Source organism: Talpa occidentalis, unplaced genomic scaffold (assembly GCF_014898055.3).
Source record: "Talpa occidentalis isolate TD23 unplaced genomic scaffold, MPIMG_talOcc4v2.1 talOcc4.7, whole genome shotgun sequence".
NCBI classification, from domain to species: Eukaryota; Metazoa; Chordata; class Mammalia; order Eulipotyphla; family Talpidae; genus Talpa; species Talpa occidentalis.
This window is the reverse complement of record NW_023605083.1, coordinates 113,445,962-113,467,308: the sequence shown is the minus strand read 5'-3', so window position 1 is coordinate 113,467,308 and position 21,347 is coordinate 113,445,962. Positions and strand designations below refer to the sequence as shown.

Here is a 21,347-nt window from a genome sequence, read left to right as displayed (position 1 = left end):
TCTAGGTTATATTGCAGTAACAAGTTTACTCCCAAGCATCAATGACTTCACACATAAAGTGTGTTCTCCTTCATGCTAAATGTCCAACTCACAACCACCACGTCCTTGCTCCACACAGTCTCTCACGTACCCTAGCTGATTGATATTCCGCCAAGGGGAATATACTGACTGCAGAAACAAGGGAGGGAGGAGAGGGAATCATACATGGAGTCCTCAAACTATTTTCATATTCTTTGATGTAGAAGTGACATACTTACCTTCACTAACAACATTTGGCCACAGACAACGAAAGTAAGTAGGGAATATGAGAAATATAGGAAATAAATTTGGAACATTAATAACACTTCCACATTTACCAAAGAAGACTTCAACTTCTACTAGCCTGTGTTCTGCTGGGCCTCTTTAGACTATAGATTCTAAATAATTGCTTACTATATTCTGTTCTTATGCTATAAACTATCAAAACATGTATCTTCCTCAACTTATGATGGGAACATATTACAATGCTACAAGTGCCCTAATAAACCCATGAGAAGTTGAAAATATTATAAATGGAAATGCATTTAATACCTAAGTTACCAAACATCCAGTTAAGCTTAGTCTACCTTAAATATGCTCAGAACACTTACATTAGCTGTAGTTGGGCAAACTCATCAAACAAAAAATGTATTTCAAATGAAGTTTTGAATATCTCATGTAATTTATTGAATGGTGTACTGAAAGTGAAAAACAGAATGCCCTAATTGAAAATTTGAAGTGCATTCTAGTGAATGCAAGTCACTTTCACACCTTCATAAAGTCGGAAAATTTCAAGTCAAAGCATCGTTACTCAAGGATTGTACATACACAGAAATCTAATACAATAAAGGAAATACTGGACGTAGAGTCACAATATCTTTGTGAATCAAAATTTAATTAAAAAAAAAAGTTGAATAGGGCCTCCCTGGTGGCGCAAGGGGTTAAGCACAGCCCTGTGAAGCTGTTGCAGCCTCTCCAGCATGAGTTTGATCCCACATGGTGCAGCAGACTTCTCCTGACTCACCCACTGCACCTCTGGCCTGTACCCCAGTTCTTGTATGCATAAATAAATAGATCTTTAAAAAAATGTTGAACAAGTTCCATGAAATTTGGAAGAAGATTTACGATCCAGGCTGACTTGAGTTTTAACACACTTGAAGTAATTCGCGACAAGTAGTTTGACCACTAGAGGCCTCTGTATTCTCATTGGTAAAATGTGGTTACTTAATTTATTGGTGTTAAAGGAAGTAACATAAAGTTCCTAAAATAACAATGTAGAAATGCAACAAATACGTTATATTGACTGATGCCACACACACCTTTAATCATGTCTTCTCTTACTGCTTAAGCATTTCTTCAACCAAATGTGACAGTCTCCTTCAGTGAGAACAGGGAAAAGAGGTTCAGAAAAAGATAATACACACCGCCCAAGTGAATATATTACAATGCTCCACACAAGTGACCCAGTGGGGCACACATATGCTGCTTTTAGATTCTAGAGGAAAGTCATTAATTGGGAAGCACTGGAGATAAGCCCTGGAGATTAATTGGGAAGCACTGGAGATAAGAAGAAAGTCAGGAATACTTCAAAAGTAGAATAAGTACAGAAAGGAAAGAGTCATAGTAAATCATAACAGATCAAATTTCTGGAATACTAAATGTGATGGTATCTATGAAGTCTCCAGAAGGGTATTCTGACCTAGTGCTAGCACTGTATATGTAATACTTGATAATTTACTGTGTAACCCCCTGCACAAAATTTCTTGATAATTAATTAATTATATTAATTTTATTTATTGTCAAGTCTCTACTTCAGACTCCAGACATCATAGCAGTAGCACATGCATCCCTCTGGTATTTAATTCCAGGGAAATTTCTCTCCAAGCCCTTCAATATATAGTGCTAATGAAAAAGGCATGGTAGTCAAGACTCTGGACCATTTCAATATGAGACTCTTCACAAGTATACTGAGAGATCCATGATGAAGTAAATAGCTAAAAAGATATGTCAGCTACTCATTATTAAAGTAATCAGACAATCACATGGAAAGTTTGTACCACTGACTGAGAGGAGAAGAGTTGACCTAACAAGTACACTTATGTTGCATAAGAAATGCTTGATGTCCTTATTGTTGGAAGCATTTAGAAGGTTTTCGTTATTGGGAGAGTCTTCTGTTTCTATCCTTCCTCCTCCCTGAAAAACTCAAGTAATGATCCTCCTCTCTCTCATTCCTTGATTTTCCAACTAAAGACCCCTGCAACTTTATTATCATTAATGTCATTACTTCCCTTGACCCCCATCTAACAGACATACTTTCATTGCTGCGCACTCACTGTGTTCTTCCACCCCTTCCACTGGCATCATAAGTTGCTTAGTATGCAGATTCCTGATACCTGCACTGATACATTAGATTTTTTCAGTTTGTCCACAGACTTTTTTTTGGTAATACAAAGGTTTATTTTCCTTTTCTTTTTAGTTATACTCACAAAAATGTAATGGCAAACCAGAGCTGCTTGTCCTCCAATGTCTGATAACAGTCATATTACACCATTATTATATTTTTGTTTATAGGTCTCCCCACCTCTATATTACTACTCAGACAACTTATTGGTTGGGAACTGGGTAAACAAAATACAATTTTTAATTTTTTTTTCTTTCAAAGACACTCCTGTCAGTTTAGTTCTCATCCATAGCTTAGGCATGTAAGGTGGCAGACACAATATGGACTCAAAGTGCGACCTTTGTCATTTACTCAAAAAACATGAAAATGTGAACTATACTTGGTAACTTGCTTAGCAGATAGAGGGTGAAAAAAATATTGACTTTACATTTAAGGAAACTGGTAAACATCACTTTAAACAAGTGATCAGTTTCAACTAATCAGCAGTACGTAATGTTGATACTAGATTTTCCAACTTGATGTAATAAAAGAGCACTTTAGTTTCATGATACATCCCCCCCAATCAATAAACCGAATATAGTTATAAAAAAACATTTAAAAAAAATGAAAAATAGGGTCACTTTACAAATAACTGACCACTACTAAAATGAATTGAGGACATTAAACAACAACAACAACAACAAGGCTAGACTAAAACTGCCATAGACTGAGGAGACTTGATAACTAAATATAGTATCTGAGGTCATATCTTGAACCAAAGGGTACTGGAAAATTACAAATACAGTACTTTGTTTATATATTATTACTGTACCAGAATTTAAAATTTATTAGTTTCAATAAATATACCATGGTTTTGTATGATGTAAAATTAGGGGAAACTGGATTATTTGTCTTTAAACTCTCCTATAAACCTAAATGTATTTAAAATAAAAACACTTTCTAAAAAAATAAAGCACGTAGCTCCTACTACAATGCAAAAATCTCACAGGAATACACCCTCACCTAGACTCTCCTCGACCTGCTACCAAGAACTATATTTTTAAGAACCGTATTTTTTGAGATGGAATGACACATTTTGCTCCAAAAGAGAATCTAATGTGTTCTTGATGGTTTATTCTGAAGACAATCACTCTTGGTCTAGTCAACCTTCAAGTCATTGTTGGAAGAAACTTATCAAGTACTCAGTGTCTCAACTTGAATCAGAACTTGAAGGTTAAAAAAAACAGTGATATATTTGGGTGAAGACATTTTCTGATGAGATGAGCATAAATAACTTGATTCGTAACGTTGAAATCTTGTTAAATTTTAAGTTAGATATTCACTAGAGGTTGGTTGTCTTGAATTATATAATTCTGGATTTGATACTGCCAGTCCTTTTTATAAAACAGAATAGTTCAACAGTAAATATTAAATTTAAAATATGAGAAAAAGTGCTCTTTAAAGACAAAAAATACTTTAAAAAATTCTTGTTACGTGTTCTGTAACCTACTACAATGCAAATGGTGAAGGATGTCAAGTTTTAATACAAAATCTGATGCCCCCAGTCAACACTAACAAAAATCTGAAATTCAATTTGCCCTGAGGGTCTTTAATGTGGAAGAATTGTGGTGATGTAGCACTTTATGCCTTCTATTTCTTCCAAGAGCTGAAATATCTTCGAAGAAATGTTGTGTGCATACTGGAGGATTTCATTACACTTCTTTGGAATGAAACAGGGTCAAGATTTTCACTCCAGTGGTCTACCTACTAAAATAACAAATGCCATATCCCTTTGACATTCCTTTCCTTTAAAATCAATCATGCTGTGTTTGCTCTCTTCTCCAAACTGCAAAAGCAGATTAATGCTGCAATTATCTGTATTAGTAATTGAATGACTCTGATGGTAAACCTCAGAGACATATTGATTTCCCAGCTTTCTAAATAAATACCCCCTTTCTCACCAATTTCAAGTAAATAGCTGCCTTCTACCCTAGGTATTTAATAACAAAGTGGTCTTTTAGTCAAGAACTGAGGAAGACCATGTGGGTATACACTAACCTTAGACTTTCCCTGTTAGTTCTTTTCCTTTGTTACTTCTATATTTCTTCTGGGTTGTTTGTTTGATTAATTATATAAACTTCACACTCTCTACCATATGATGTTTGACACAATGAGATATCCTTTTCTTTTCTGCTTCCACCTCTGCATTCAGAGCTTGCATACTCAGACTGGTGATACAACTAAGTATTTCACATCAAGCTGTATGTACAATTAATAAGTAGGGTGGCTATATATCATGTAAATGAGGGCCCTTTTGAGATTGAATGTGGGCACTAGGACAAGGGGCATAAAGTAACATTGCCCAAAAGAGTTGAACATGTTATCAGACAATAGTAGATAAAACTTGATTGTGATTTTTTTCCATTAAGAAAAAAGAAAGTTTAATAGGGCAAAATCTTACATAAAATACAATAATTTCTCATCATCACTATATTTTACATAGCGAACAGTATATATGGGATTTTGATAAAAAGGGAAGTCTTCCCTGAACTTGTAGTACATGGTGTCTATTTTCCATCTCAGATTCTTTGTATGGACTAGCACAATAAAGAAAGTGATCTGGTGTCTCAGAAGTGTAACTCACCCTCCATCTTTTAAGAAACACTAGTAATATGGCTAGTAATAGATGTAATAAAAATGCTTGAATATGCACAGTGCTTTAAAAATTTTAAGTAGTTCAATAACTATTCTATTACTTAAACTACGTAAGAACCCTATTGCACAAGTGCATTAACATCACTTCCTCTGTAAATGAGAACATTAGTCACATTAGTCACAACTCAAGCCTAGATTGCCATTTATTTCTCTTTTAGTCATTCAAATAAAAATATATGGAGTACCTCTATTCTCCCAGGTCAGATTCTGTGCTGGATATTGAGATGAAGATGATACAGTTGCTTCTTTCAAGTTGCTTGTTTTCTAAAGGACAGAGACAGACAGGTATTAATAGATATGAGTTAATTTTTTTCTACAACCAGTACACTTTTCTTAACTTTTTAAGATTTATTTTATTTATTTATTTATATATACAAGAGCTGGAATGTAGGCCAGAGGTGTAGGGGGTGGGGTGACAGGATTCATCAGAGATAGAGTGGGGAGCAGAACAGGCAGATCTACTGAAATACACTGCTGAGGGGAGCAGCAGGCGAGACAGGAGAGGTTTGCTGCACCATGGGCTTAGCTCCCTGACAGGGGATCTAACTCATGCTGCAGTGGCTGCCCATTGCTTCATAGTGCTAAGACTTAACCCCTTGAGCCACCAGGGAGGCCCCCAACCAGTACACTTTGTATTAAAACACAGCAACCTAATTCTACTTCAACTCCACTTAGAATAGCTGCCCATACTTTTCAATGGCTTCATACAAAACTTTTGAAACTTTCTGACACAATATTTTCTTCTTTTTTTTTGTTAACTCTTGTGTTGTTCCCTGTGAAATTGGGAGCGAGAATCTTTGTATGGACTAGCACAATAAAGAAAGTGATGTGGTGTCTCAGAATGTAACTCACCAAAAAAGAGTAAGGGCATAAGTGGGATGCATTTTGTGACCTTAGAAAGTCAATGGATCAACACAAGTAAGTTAGATTACATCATAAGAAACAAACAAACAAACAAACAAAAAACAGGTGGTTCAGTAGTGAGCTAAAGTATTTTCATGATGATTTCAGAAAGTGCCATTTTTTACCTTGGTGCTAAATGGACAAATTGGTTTAAAGATATCACAACTTCTATAAGCAGTGAACCACAGGAAAGTGCTCAAAATAATCTTAGTCTTTCATATTTAGAGTGAGAACTCATATCACTGATATCACCTGGGAGTTTGTGACAAATGCAGCTCTCAGGACAAGCCCAGAACTATACAATCAGAATCTGCAATTTATTTATTTATTTTTTAATTTTATTTTTATATTCCCCAAACAATCGCAACCCCTTTATTTTGACCCCAATCCCTCCCCACCGCCCCCCTCCCCTCATAAAGTGTCTCTGGTTCATAGTTGTTTGTTGATTATGATTTTCACTTTCTTATAGATATTCATTTTCCTGGTCCTTTATTTAAGTTTTCTAGATTCCTGCTATGAGTGAGACCATCTGATATTTTTCTTTTTCTTTCTGGCTTATTTCGCTGAGCATGATCCCTTCCAGCACCATCCATGTTGCTGCAAATTGCATGTGTTTATCTTTTTTGAATGCTGAGTAATATTCCATGGTGTATATGTACCACATCTTCTTGATCCAGTCATCTATTTTTGGGCATTTGGGTTGATTCCAAAGCTTAGCTATTGTAAATAGTGCTGCTATAAACATAGGGGTGCAGGTGCTCTTTGGAATTGATGTGTCTGTGTCCTTTGGGTAAATACCTAGGAGTGGAATTGCTGGATCATATGGAAGCTCTATGTTTAGTAGGTCCAGAAATCTCCACACAGCTCTCCATAGTGGTTGGACCAGTTTGCACTCCCACCAACAGTGCAGAAGAGTTCCTTTTTCTCTACAAACTCGCCAACATTTGTTGTTGCTAGTTTTTTTAATATGTGCCATTCTCACTTGTGTTAGATGGTATCTCATGGTAGTTTTGATTTGCATTTCCCTGATTACGAATGATGGTGAACATTTTTTCATATGCCTGTTGGCCATTTTTATTTCCTCTTCAGAGAAGTTTCTTTTTAGCTCTTCTGCCCATTTTTTGACAGGATTATTTTCTTTGTTGTTGTTGAGTCTCATCAGCTCTTTGCCGATTTTTGTGATCAGTCCTTTATCATTAGTGTTGTGTGCAAAAATGTTCTCCCAGTTGGTGGGGTTTCTCTTAGTTTTTGTTATTGTCTCTTTTGCTGTGCAGAAGCTCTTTAATTTGATGTAGTCCCAGCTGTTTATCTTTGCCTTCACTATCACTGCTTTGGGTGATGTGTCTGTAAAGATGTCTTTGATGTGCATATCCCGTAGTGTTTCGCCTATATTTCCTTCTATGTATTTTATGGTTTCAGGTCTTATGTCTAGTTCTTTAATCCATTTTGAGTTGGTTTTTGTGTATGGTGTGAGGTAGTAGTCAAGCTTCATTCTTTTGCATGTAGCGACCCAGTTTTCCCAGCACCATTTATTGAACAAACTTTCTTTGCTCCAATGCATATTCTTTGCTCCTTTGTCAAATATTAGTTGACCATAAATCTGTGGGTTCAAACTATACTACAAAGCCATAATCATCAAAACTGCATGGTATTGGAACAAGAACAGACACACAGACCAATGGAATCAAATAGAAAATCCAGAAAGAATCTGCAATTTAGCAAGATGCCCCAGTGAGTCCTACACATACTGAAGTTTAAGGAATACTTGTATGATGGGATTATTAAATGATGTATCTCAGACCATATTTCAAGAGTTGCAAATTTTGACACAAGCTCTGCTGTAAATTCATCCCAGGGCTACACTACATAGTTACTTAAATAGGAAGATGTTTGTATCTCCAGCCAAAACAAAGAAGTGCTTCCAAATGGTTTACCAGATCTCTGAGTACAATGTGTAATTGCCATGTTCTGGTTTGATGGGTACCAGTGGTTGTCTGACCTCCATCCCATCTAGTACAGACTACAGTCTCTCTTCCACATGCTCATTTCCAGTGGGTGAGGCAGATGAGATGATTTGCTGTTCTAGTCTGACAGACATTGAAGCTCTTTTTTCTCATGTTCTTGCTGTTTCACCAGGGGCAACACATTAGCTAGGTTATGCCTTGGAAGCCCCATACTTTAAAACTTTTAGTAATAGGGAAAGGTAAGTGGGACTATTTTGTTGCAGCTTTATTGTTTGGTTGAGTAAAAAGGACATCCTCTGAGAACCTGACAGATGGCAATATTTAAGAAAATTACTCACAGGAAGGGATTTAAGGTCAATGACTTCTTAGGACACTAAAATTTTATGATTCTCCAAAAGCAGCATTGTGTAAAGAACAAGATTATGAAATTAGTCTGGGATTTGATTCTCTGTTTTTACCTTATGAGCTATATGACTGCAAGCAAGTTATTTAACACCTTCAAGTTTCTATTTTCTCATCTATAAGATGGAGATAATTATACTTACCTTGAAGGAGAGGTGTAAGATATAATAGATGATGTATACGGACCACCTAGCATAATGTTTCCTCCCTGTTTATCCCTTTATAAATGTTAGATCTCTTCATTTATTGTCATCCTATTTCTCTAAACTGATAAAAGTGTAGAGGAAAAGCCATTTGAGCTGTTTATTTTCTTATTATATCATCTTGGAAAGCACAAACATCCAGGGAAAAGAAATTACATAAATGGAATGAATATTACATTTTAAACATGATGATATCATATATTCAAACAACAGCATTAGGATCTTATTAAGCTAGAGCTTATTATAGTACTATCCTTAAGTTCTATGCTATGAAAATACCTAATATGCTATCTTATGAGGTCTCAAAACAGTTCCAGACACATTTGCAAAATATACAACATTTATTTCCATGCCACCATCTACTTTGAACCTTCTCTTTCCTGTGTGGGCATCACAGACAGTAATCCTCTCTCTATCATTGCTTCCATCCTTGCCTCTCTGCCATAAACACATGTCATGCTCCAGAATCTTTTCCATTACCTTTTCTCTATCAAAAGTAATTATCCTGTGACCCCTTATGTAACATTGTTTTCAGTTATAAAGATAATAAAATAATTCCTATGAATAGTAATAAACAAAGGACATCTTTAAATTTACCTAAATAGGTATTGTATATATATATTTTAGAACAGATTTCTGGAGGTGCTATTTCAGCTGCCAGAGGAGACTTAAATACAGTTAATATTAGGTACAATGGCGTGAGGGTAAAAGAGAAAGCTTCAGAGGAGTTTAGCTCTTCCTCTGATCATGCACTGCTTATGTGCAGGGTGTGCCTATATGACTCAATATTTATTGATGCAATATTTAAATATGTTTGTATCTGTAATTATGTCTTAAGCCAAAGAGCCAAATACTTCACAGTACTCATAAATATGTACGTTCATCAATTATTTCTCCACAAGAAATATTCTTCATGATTAAAGAGACAAAATCAAATTGCTTTTTAAAGAGGTTTCAAACATGAAATAACATAGTAAATATTATAGTAGGCATAATATTTAGAAGAAATTATGAGTTTTGTTCATAGGAAAAGAAAAATTTCAAGTTAGAAAGAACTAGACCTAAGAGGGTTCTTGAGTGTGGGGCTACTTATGTCAAAATGTAATAAATTTTTTTCTTACCAAATGTATACCACAGGATGGATATATAATGAGTTTGGAGTAGAAATATAGTTTATATTTCATAAAAAGTAGCACTATGTTCCCATTATTGGCCTCTTATTTCATTCTATTTATGAATGAGGCAGCAAAGGGTCTTCTAAAACTCCATATGCAGCTGTTACTGTCATTACTTTTGGAACTACTTTGGGATGAGAGGTCCTTTAACTATTTATGGAATTTGGACAAAGCCAATAATCTATAGAGGTAGTCACAATAATAACTCAATTCTGAGCATTTTGAGTTAATAATGGCCTCTAAGCAATGCCACTAAATCTTCCTAAAGAGATGTTCCTGTTGAAATCACTGCAAGGATCAGTTTATCATCAGTTTCTGTTGTTTGAATGAGTGATTCAAGTTCACTAACACCATCATTATTCCTGCATCTTTCACAGATATACTGTATACCAACTTCATTGTTGCTTACAGAGCAGCTGGCACACTTCTGGTTGTATCTGATCAAAACATTGCCAACCTTCCAATACTTCAGGCACCAAATCCTTGCAATGAACTCTGTGTTTTGTTCCTTAAGAAGGATAAACATTATATATTCCACATAGAGTGCATCTACTAAAGTTAACTCTCCACTAGCTATAACTCTTCTTGGGAACCCCATTTATAAGAATAAACTACTTAAGAGTACGAGTTTTATTGATTCATATTAAAATAAATTATTTTTAGCAAAAGATTCATAGATAGCATTGTTTTTCCCAGAACACATGAAAATTATATCAGTTTTCTGCTTCTCAATGACTTTAATAAGTTGATTTCATTGGAGATAGCAAGGCAAAACTTTTACAATTTAAGTTTCTGGCAAGAGGTCTTGGATAGTAAGCATATTTACTAAATAGTATACAGTGTATTGGTGAAAGATATAGTAAGAGTGATGCCTTTGGTGAACTTGATCTAAAGAGAAATATGATATATCTGATGTTCAGTAGTATAAGCAGGCTTATCAAAGAGCTACTGAATATGAAAAACTTCACTTCTAAATTCCGTCTTTACTCAGATCAAGCCCCTATTCCAATCATAGCTTGAGTATGGGCATCAAAAATACTAAGCAGGCGTAAAGATACCACATAATCTTGTTCACTCCTCATATAACAGACACTCAACTCAAAAACATGATTAAGAGATTTTAATGCATATCATGGTTTTAATCATAATTCATCTACTTATTAACAAAACAAATGTCTGTTGACTACCTTGTGCAATTTAGAATCAAAGGAGAACAGTCCCTTTCACAGTCTTCTGGGAGAAACAGATAATCATGTGATTATAAAACAGTGAAACAGCTGGTAGTAAAAAGCAAATCAGAAGGTGAGTAACAATCCACAGAAAACATTCACCATAGATTAGAACATGTAGGTATATTCAGAAAAAAAAAAGTACTACGAGTTCAATTGGGTCTGATTTTCTGGAAGGATGATGATAATAACGACTAATCGCTAGCGAGAATTTCATTTATGCCACACACTGAGCTATGTACTTTATTTTTTTTTTAAAGATTTTATTTATTTATTTATTTACACTAGAGCTGGGGTACAGGCCAGAGGCACAGGAGGGTGAGAGAATTCACCAGAGACAGAGCAGGGAGCAGAACAGACAGAAGGACTGAAGCATGCTGCTGAGGGAAGCAGTGACGAGGCGGGAGAGGTCTGCTGCACCATGTGGGAATCTCCCTGGCAGGCCAGGAACCGAACTGGCGCTGCAGAGGCTGCGGACAGCTTCACAGTGCTGCACTCAACCTGCTGTGCCACTGAGGAGGCCCATGAGCTATGTACTTTAAATGTGTGATCCTTAGCCATGCAAATACCCTTAAGAAAGTATTATTACTAGCTCTATTTTAATAGTGCTTAAAAAGTACTTTAACAAAGTAAAATGGAATAACAATAATAGTGGCCAACATATATTGAGTACGTTTCAAGTACCTAGCACTATTTTAAGTCATTAGATATGTTAAATAATTTATTTCTTACTATTAGTGTCTATGGTTTTTCTCATTTTACAAGTATTATGAGCTGAATTGTGTCCCTTCCCAAATTATGTTGCAACTGTAAACCCCAGTATCTTAGAAGGTGACTGTATTTGAACTATACAAAGGCTTTAAAGAGGCAACTGAATTAAAATGAGACTCTTAGTGTAGGTCTTAATCCAATATAATGTCCTCATAAGAGGAAAGCCGTACATAAAGAGACACTCCTGGGCACATGCCCAGAGAAGACAGCCCAAGAAGGATACAGTGAGAAGGTGATAATCAACAAGCCAAGGGGAGTGGCTTCAGAAGATACCAAACCTGATGACCCCTTGATCAGGGACTTCTAGTCTCTAGAAGTGTGAGAAAATTAATTTCTGTTCTTTAAACCAACCTCTCTGTGGAATTGTGTTTTGTCAGTGCCAACACACCATAGCAACAGGCGATTAAGTAGTGGCACAGCGAAGTGGCATGTGCAGCTTACATGGTTAGTAGCCTATGCACAGAACATACACAGTGTGGATGCACAACAGCTGGGATTCAAATGATGGCAGTTTGGTACATTCTTTAATCTCTTCACAATAAAGCTTCTTATGATAGAAGTGGAAACTGAGGTAGCAAGTGGTTAGTCACATCTCCCAGATGGCACATCCACATAATGGTAGAGCCAAGATTCAAACTCAGGTCTGTTTCCTCTGAATTAAATTAAAATATTTTTCCTGATTCCTCAGATAGCCAGTTTAGTTAAAAGCTGCATTTCACTTAGTTTCAAATTTCTTGTGAATGAGGGTCGAAGAAATGCCAGCTTTGACACATACATACAAGCTACTAAGTTAATTTCCATGGATGAAAGATGGCAAAATTTTGAAAAGGAGCTCTGAGTCACTTAAGGCATTAGTGTCACATTCTGCATCAACTTCTAATAGCCCCTGGTAAGTCATACATCATACCGTTCTTTATAATATCAATTTAAACATAAATTTTGTTTGTAGTGCTGTTGTTGAAAACCTTTTAGGCCTTCAATAGCTACCAGACGAACCATTATAAATATATGCCCTTAATTATAAAGGGTTTCTCAGGAGGCCAAGTCTTCACACATTTTAGTTAATGACAGAAGGATTCGAAACTTTGCCCTGGATTGATTATCACTTATGCAATGACTTACAGATGACATCTTTTCTGGTGCAAACTACTTTAAAATCTCTGACTCCATTCTAGGCCACATGAGGGAAAAAGTGCACCCATTCTAAGAATTAGGAAAAAAGAAACCTTGAAGGTGCTAAGCTAACTTCTCCAGTTCAAAATTCTTCCCATAATGCTGTGTATTAAACTTCTCAAGTTTAAATAAATTCCTTTTAATGCAATGAGTAATACTGAGCATTACTAAATCAACAACATTCTTCCTTAGAAGAAACTGGTACTATTACTTAATATCAATACTACCAAGATTAAACATTTTGACAAAGCACCATATTAAAGACTGTTAGTACTTTCCCTTCTAGCTCATCTAACTCTTGAACATCCTAGTTTACACAGAGCTTATAAATTAATGTACTTAAACCTATTAAAAAATGGACAAGGTCAACAAAAACTTGTTTACTTATTTTTATATCATTTTTAAGTACTGTTATGAGTCCTAATCTAGAAAATTATTTTATATTGATAGCATTTAACGTAGGTTATTGCATATTAACTGTGTAGCTGACACTGTGCTAAGTGTCACATACATATATGTACAATATTTTATGTAGTGCTCATAGTAATTCCATCTATTAGAGAATACTATCTCAGTTTTGAAGTTGAGGAAAAAGAACACTATAAACCCAGAGTTCATATATGTAGGAACCAGGATTGTACTCAGTCCAAATTCCAAGGAATATATATTTAATTTGCAATTGTTGAGTGGGCTTTATATTTATCCACCTATTTATCTATCGATTCCTCCATTCATATATTCCAAAATCATTTATGGCATATTGATTGTATGATAAGAACCATGTTCAAAACTGGGGGCAGGGAAGAAAAATAATCTTGGTTTCTGACATTAAGAAGAACACCAGTCACAGAGAAGCACATGAAATGATGATTATTGTAACACATTGACATGATGACACTGTGCTAATATATAAACAGCAATCATTTTTCAATAGTACTTTCTACAACATATTCATTTCACATTATGTCAAAACATGTGGGAAACTGGCTACCACATTCCCATTTTAGGGACTGTTATTTCAGATGTGACTGTTATAGACCTTTGTGAAATAAACCCTCTAGATGATTCCTTAAATGATTTGTTCTGGGAACCCCCGTATTTTCATAAATCTCATTAATATTCTAGGGAATTCATTTCTCATGGAACTATCTCAAAAAAAAATCTCAACTAGGAATACCTGTTGTTACGTGATAGTTAACACTCTGTCTACTGCCAAGAAACAGTTTGAAAATAAAATTCCTTATGGCATAGCCTGAAAGTAAACTTCGTGATGCTGTCAGATCCATGAAATGCGTAAAAATAAACAAGTATGAATTGAGCATCTAATACATTCCAGTTTCTGTACTAAGTGGTTATAATAATAAAAATAATAATAATATCTCTGCCATCAAGATTCTTAAATCTCATTGAGAAAGTGAGCCCATAAACATAATTTTAAAATAGTATGCTGAGTGAATGTGATAGAGAAAGCATACTACAGGAACAAGTATACCAATGAAAAAGATAGCTCTTTACCAGTTAAGGGAGGGTTCAAAGCAACCTCTTCAAATCCAATTGCTTGTTTCCATTATAAAATCTGTCTTCTTACTATTTCTTACTAACTACTTTGCTATAGAAGTAGACTGATAGTTCTCTTTTCTATTCTGAAATGTAATGTAAAGGAGAAATAAGGGGAACAGAATAAAAATTACATAATAGGCATTTCAATAGAAAAATACTCAGGAGGAATTATTATTACGGATCAAAACTTCCACTTCTGTTTTCTCTAACAATGGAGGGCAGGGTGTTTGTGAATTGAGATCACTTTAAAGAGAATTATAGTCTAATTTGGTTACTGAAAATGAAGGTAAATATACATTTGTTATTGAAAAAGGTGTATCAATTTTTTAATATGTGTTAATACTTGAAAGTATATTGTCCAAGGTTAATCTGGTCATGGGGAAAGATACTCCAAGTATTTTTTCCAGTCATCACTACAGCATAGGGTTATTTAAAACTTGTCCCTACCTTCAGAAGTACAGCTAACAAGGGGGTGAGAAGTTGCTCTTTGGTGTTGATATGGTGACCTCAAGGATTCTCAGCCTCATGAATTTAAAGACAGTTCCTGCTCAGGTACAGTTTGTACTTCCCTACCAAACCACAGGCTTTTGAGCACTGCCCTGTGAGCACTTCAGGTAGAAGAGACAATGGATTATATGTTCTCAGGGGACCTTCTGAATGTCATCATCCTGACCTTTGCTCCCTTATTCCAATAAGCATTAAGGTTATAATTTCTTGAAATAAACTTCCTACTATTCTAAGCACTTAGAGCAGGCTGGGCAAACTATGGCTGATCTCATTATAAGTGACAATAAGATATTCTGGGCTAGATGATGTCTGGGTGAAACTCAGAAGGCTTCAGGGACAAGGCAATATGCACCTTGAATCAGAAAAGTCGAACAGGCAATAATCAAGTTGGAAAATAAATCTTGAAGGGAGTGTTAGGGAAGGTGGTGTCATACATGGCAGAGTGCAGGAGGTGAGCAAGCTCTCTCCTGACTCTAATAAAGACACTTATCTCACTCATGAAGCTCTACCCTCATTACCTCAACTAATTCTATTTATATCCCAAAGTATCCCCCTCCTTATATCATGGGTATCTTTCCATGGGTGGGTTTTAAATGTGAATTTTGTGGGAGACACAAATATTCAACCCACAACAATTATCAAGATTAAAGTTTCTTTTCAAAATGGAAGAAGAAAATGTAATATGCTTTGCAACAATAATGGCCAATGCACTCAGATAATGTGGCCAAGTTAGATTTCGATGGGTCCACAAAAGTCATAACTTCATGCAATGAATCAAAATATCAAGGAATTGTAATTTAAAATAATGATAGCCAATCTTTCTCTCATTTAGTCCAAATATAACTTCTGAGTTTATGACCCCCTTAGATTTTAAAAACTTTTGTTCCTTTATTTGGAAAATACTAAACACAGCAAAAATTTTGTATAATATTTAATGATATTCATAATCATGTCTTTTTAATGTATTATACAGTATCTTTGTATCTACTAATTAATTTACCATAGTACTGACTTCATTTGAATTACTTTTACTTAATCATAACAAAAGCAACATTCAAGAGTTATTAGGTACCTACTGTGGGTGTGATGCATATTTTCTATGTTAGTTTTACTAAGGTAACATTGATTTACAACACTATATATGTCTACAAATGTATGTTATCACATCACACCCAGCACCAAAGCACCAATATTCCTTCGACATAGTCCTCTGAGCAATTCCCAACATTTGCTTCCACCCCACTTCCATCCTCCCCTCCTGGTAGCCTCAGTTCTGCAGTCAGATTTCAAGGGTTTGTTTTTCTTTGTTTTGGTCTGTTCCTTTGCTTTTTTATGGTCCACATATGAGTGAAAGCATCTGGTATTTGTCTTTCTCCTTCTAAATTATTTCATTCAGTATAATCCCCTCCAGTTTCATCCATGCTGTCACAAATGGCAAGATTTAATTTTCTTTTATAGGTGAATAGTATTACACACACACACACACACATACCATTTACTTGATCCATTCATCTTTTGTTGGGCACTTAGGTTGTTTTCATAGCTTAGCTTTTGTAAATAGGGCAGCAATGAACATATATGCATCTATAGATAGATAGACATAAATGCATATATCCCTCTAATTAAGTGGATTTGTTTTCTTCATGTAGATATTTAGGATATTTGCTGAAATCACATGGTAGAGTACTTTATTTTATGCAGATAAAGTTCCTACTCTTAGGGTAAAAAATTATGTTCTCCTCCAGAGGAGGGAACCGATGAACTTGTAAATACACACACCCCTACATTTCAGGTTAAGAGCTAGAACATTTTGCATACTGTTTTCCACAGGAGCTGGACAGGTCCACACCAGTAGTGGATGAGAGTTCCTTCTTCACCACATCCTTGCCAACACTGTGGTTTCTAATATTTTGCATATGGATCATTCTCACAGGTGTGAGGTGCTTTGATACACATTTTCTCTCTCATTCTCTTATATACTCATATAATGTTTCACTTGCCCCCCACTAATACACAATGATATAATTATCTTTTTCTATGTTATATAAAAATAAGGAATCAAAAGCCCAGAGACATCAGTCTAAATTTATTTAGACTTTATTCCCCAGAACTAATGCTTACATGCATATATATATATTTTTTTTTTCTTTTGGTCCTATTGTAAATCCTATTGCCTTTACATTGTTTCAGAAAGCTGTTGGAATAGAAGAGACAATCATCTCTTGTATTTTATAATCAATATTGGGGGGCATGTAAATATTTATGTTCTAAGTTTAAAGTCTAAGGAACCTCTTCATTTCTTTTTTTTAAGATTTATTTTTATTTATTTATACATACAAAAACTGAGCTGTAGGCCAAAGGTGCAGGGAGTGAGAGGATTCACCAAAGACAGAGTAGGAAGCAAAACAGGCAGATCTACTGAAATACAGTGCTGAAGGGAGAAGCAGGTGAGATAGGAGAGGTCTGCTGCGCCATGTGAGTTAGCTCCCTGGCTGGGGATCAAACTCTTGCCCCAGTGGAAGGCAATAGGGCTGAGACTTTAACCCCTGTATCACCAAGGAGGCCAAGAAACCTCTTAGTTTCTTGAAACTGATTTTATTAGTAAATGGGTTAATCTCTTCTCTTTGCCTTGGTACCACATTTACAAATTAAGGTGTGTTGTTTAATTAATTATTCATTTGTTTTTAGAAGTGACCTGTAATGGCATCTCCAGTGATCTAAAGCCATTGTCCTAGGAGACTTTTATGGTGTTTTCACACAGTTTTATTTACCAAGGGCAAGGATCCAGATTGCTGGAACATTGTCTTTGTCAGTAACTTGCCATTTAGATAAACCATTGATTTCTTTTCTAGTCTCCAGGCACACTTAAGACAAGGAATTCTACAGGCAAGCTTTTGCTCCATGGTTAGTTTTTACATAAAGACTCCACTGAGCTCTTGCCAATAGGAAACCTATCTCTATTTCCATCTACCTGTTAAAGTTGGTGTTGAAAGAGGCAGGAATATCGACATCTTGGGGAATTAAGAGTCGGAAGTTTGACCTGCAGAGTGTATTTATGCTAGAGGCATATAGTGCATGCTAAAATGGAATGTGCGTTGTTTCTAGCAGATTTCTTTTTTCTACTAAGAAATTAGAAATGGACCTTTATAAATGCAGTAGTAGAGTAATAGTTACTTTGAAAAGTCCATTTTGTCTCATTGAAGAGAAAAACCTTTCTCTTTATAACATCTATTCCAGCACTTTCTGCCTCTCCTAGGAATTTTTTTCAAGAATTATAGTCAACCTTTATTCAACTCATGCAATAAATACTCATTGAGATTCTGTTACATGCCATTTTCTGTCCCAGTCCCTGGAAAAGTAAAGTGAAAGAATCAAAGTTCCTCATCTCACAAAGGTAAAAAGTGATGCTCTCCTCTAGAGTATGCAATCAATGAACTTGTGAATGCATATAACCCTACAGTTTAAGTTGAGAACTAGAGAATGAAAAAAGAGAGCAGTTAGTAGTGGGGAACACTCTCTTGTGTCTCTCTGATAGATAAGATATAATTTAAAATCAAAATGCTAGAAGGAACTAGCCAGAACATGAGACAACATGCCAGGCAGATGGAATAGCCAGTGTAAATACCCTCAAGACAATACGCAATGTCCTTGCCATTGAGTACTGTGGTTGAGTATAGTGTAGGGGGCACTGGAATAAAAGGAAATCAGATTCACGAGCCAAGACTCCAGGTTATTGACATTATTTTATGCAAAATGAGAAACTATTGAAGACTTTCAATCTGAAGGCAGCAAGAGTGGCATATATTCTACACCAGTAACTCACAAGCTCATTGTACACACAAATCTCCTAAAACCTTGTCAAAATGCAGATTCTGATTCGGTAGGTTTATGCTGAGATTTCTGCATTTCCAAGAAGCTCCGAAGTGATGCTGATGCTGTTGGTTCAAAGTCAGTCTTGAGAATAATGAGATTCTAAAAGATCAGTGCCTGCAATTGCAGAAGGAATTTTAGTGAGAGAAGAGACAAGCAGGACAAGCCTCTAAACTAGTGGTTCTACAACTAGAGGTTCTAGAGCATTTGTGGTGAGAGATTATGGTGATTTGTTGATAGTAGAGATAGAGGATATGGTTGCTTTCATGATATGTTGTGCAAGAAATTGACAATTGACTGGATGAAGTAAGAGGGAGGGAAAATGAGAAATCAGTGCAAACTTCCAGAATTTTGGCCTGAAGAACTGAGTAGTATTTTTGTGGCATTCCAATTATATCATATTCCAATTATGGTCATGCCATTTTCAAAAATAAGGAAAAGAAGGGAGCAGGGTAGAACTGAGATTATGTCAATTTCATTTCCACCCACATCTCACATTTAGTTCCAGACTGATGTGAGAAATTTTTAAATATATTTTACCACTTAACATAAACGCGAAAGACACATATAAACAGAAGATGTCTATTTCTTGATAATTTTATCATTAAACTGTGGCACTTTATAAATAATGATGTCATTAAATAAAAAGCTTATTAGAGGTTGAATTTCTAAAATCCACTCCAATTCCACATCCAAATAAAAAATGATAATTTAGTCACATGCTTAAAGGGAAAAATGAGGGCAGAAGCAACAGAAAAATCATATAGCAATGTCACTTTGGCTCCAGATGGTTAAATCTGGGTATTCATTTCAGCTGTAAGCTCCATAGAATTAAAAACAAGAAAAAATTGTTTACACATAAAACAACCAGACCAAAATGGATTTTTATTGCCTGTGTGTTGTAAGGAAGGGTGGCTCCCCCCTTTGCTTTGTCAGATGTGATTAATGGAATGGAAACCTTTCTCCCTGAATTAAAAAAAAAAAAACTGTTAATTTACAAGGGGTTGCTATAATATATCCAGGCAATTAGAAGCCAGCAGGTTTGTAGCATCTAAAATCAGGGGTTCTGAGTTCACTCCCTAAGGTATATTAAAGGAGTATTAACTAACTCTGCCTTGAGAGACTCTGTTTGAAGATGTAGATTTTTACTTCACACATGCTGCTGTTTGAAATGAGAAATATTCTTGAGTATTCCTAGAAATCTGTGAGTCTGATCAAGGCCTGGACAGAAAATCTGCTAACAGCGATTGCCATGGTAATTTGTTTGGTCTCAGATCTTGCCTAGCAGAAAGATATGAGTTGACAGAGAAACTCCATCTTATACCTAGTACAGTAAAGTCAAACCTAATTGGTAGCAAAATCCTGGCAGCTAAGCAATCATCCCAATTATCTGAAGCTGGTATGGTGGACCTCTAATAGACAAAGAATATTGTTTAGAAAATATCACCTCACACCAGTAATTGGAAGGTAATTGTAGGCCAACATATGCGGGAACATTTCAAACAACAGAATAAAGAATACAAGAGATATAGACTTGTGTTCATGGGAAAAGTGGAGGAAATAGTTCCTCTGTTGAACTGTTTATAAGGAACGATGAAAGAACTATAGGATAAAAATATTTTTTTTTCTTAGCTGAAAGTAAAACAAACAAATTGTTAACTAAGAGGTATACCTTTCTTTGGTAGATACATAAACCAAGTTTTGTTTAATTAGAAAGAAGAGATTAGAATCTAGGTTTTGTAAAATGCCTTACAATTTTCAAAACTCCTGTTAGGTAGGCATTCTCTATGTGCCCCCAAACCCTGTGGCTTTTACTGTATTTTAAGGAGGCTTCCTTCCTCACTGGGCTTTTGTTACCTTGCCCCCACCCTCTTAAGATGTTTAGAATGAATGAATGAATTTAAGGAGGGGTCAATAATTAAAAATTGACAGATAATTCAAATTCACCATCTCATTTCACCCCATCACAAATGTTTGTAATGTAAAGTTTAAGAAGGTTAAGTCAGCTGTTTAGCTTAGAATGTTAGGAAGCACAAGTTTGGTGACTTGTGAATTTTCAGTTGTGGAGCCAAGGCTAGAGCACAGCTATTTTGATTAGAAAGCTCCTCTTTCCATTTTACTCTGAGGTTTACTGGGGCAATAGCTCGAAGGCTTCTCAATACACTGCCAGGAATTCTGCACTTGGTTATTTTAAACAGCCTTGAATATGCACCTATTTTCCAGGAGTGTGTTCTTCCTCAAAATCCTACACCTATTGCCATTGAATGGTTAACTTCTTAGGCCATTAGATGACTTTGTGGCATCTCTTTTAGAAAAGACCATAACCAGGGATGTCAGTTTCAGCATTTTAAATGATCTTAAAGAAAAGGCTAGGGAATATGTATTATGATATAGGCTCTTTACATAGGCTATTTGTGTAATTATATGAAACACACACACAGAGTAAAAATCCACTCAAAAATTACCAGTATTCAAAA

General features: G+C 35.5%; 1 long non-coding RNA gene across 3 annotated transcripts in view; it reads right to left on the bottom strand.

The window, feature by feature from the left end:
* The window catches only part of LOC119232338 (uncharacterized), a 73,253-nt gene extending 63,353 nt beyond the window's left edge, over positions 1 to 9,900 (bottom strand). For all 3 annotated transcript variants that reach the window (XR_008549542.1, XR_005122048.2, XR_008549541.1), the window contains exons 1-3: positions 9,707 to 9,900; positions 5,299 to 5,377; positions 1,338 to 1,395 (exon numbers count right to left, since the gene is read on the bottom strand). This is a non-coding gene — a long non-coding RNA (uncharacterized LOC119232338). The remainder of the gene's footprint in view (positions 1 to 1,337; positions 1,396 to 5,298; positions 5,378 to 9,706) is intronic.
* Between the last annotated feature and the right edge of the window lie 11,447 nt (positions 9,901 to 21,347).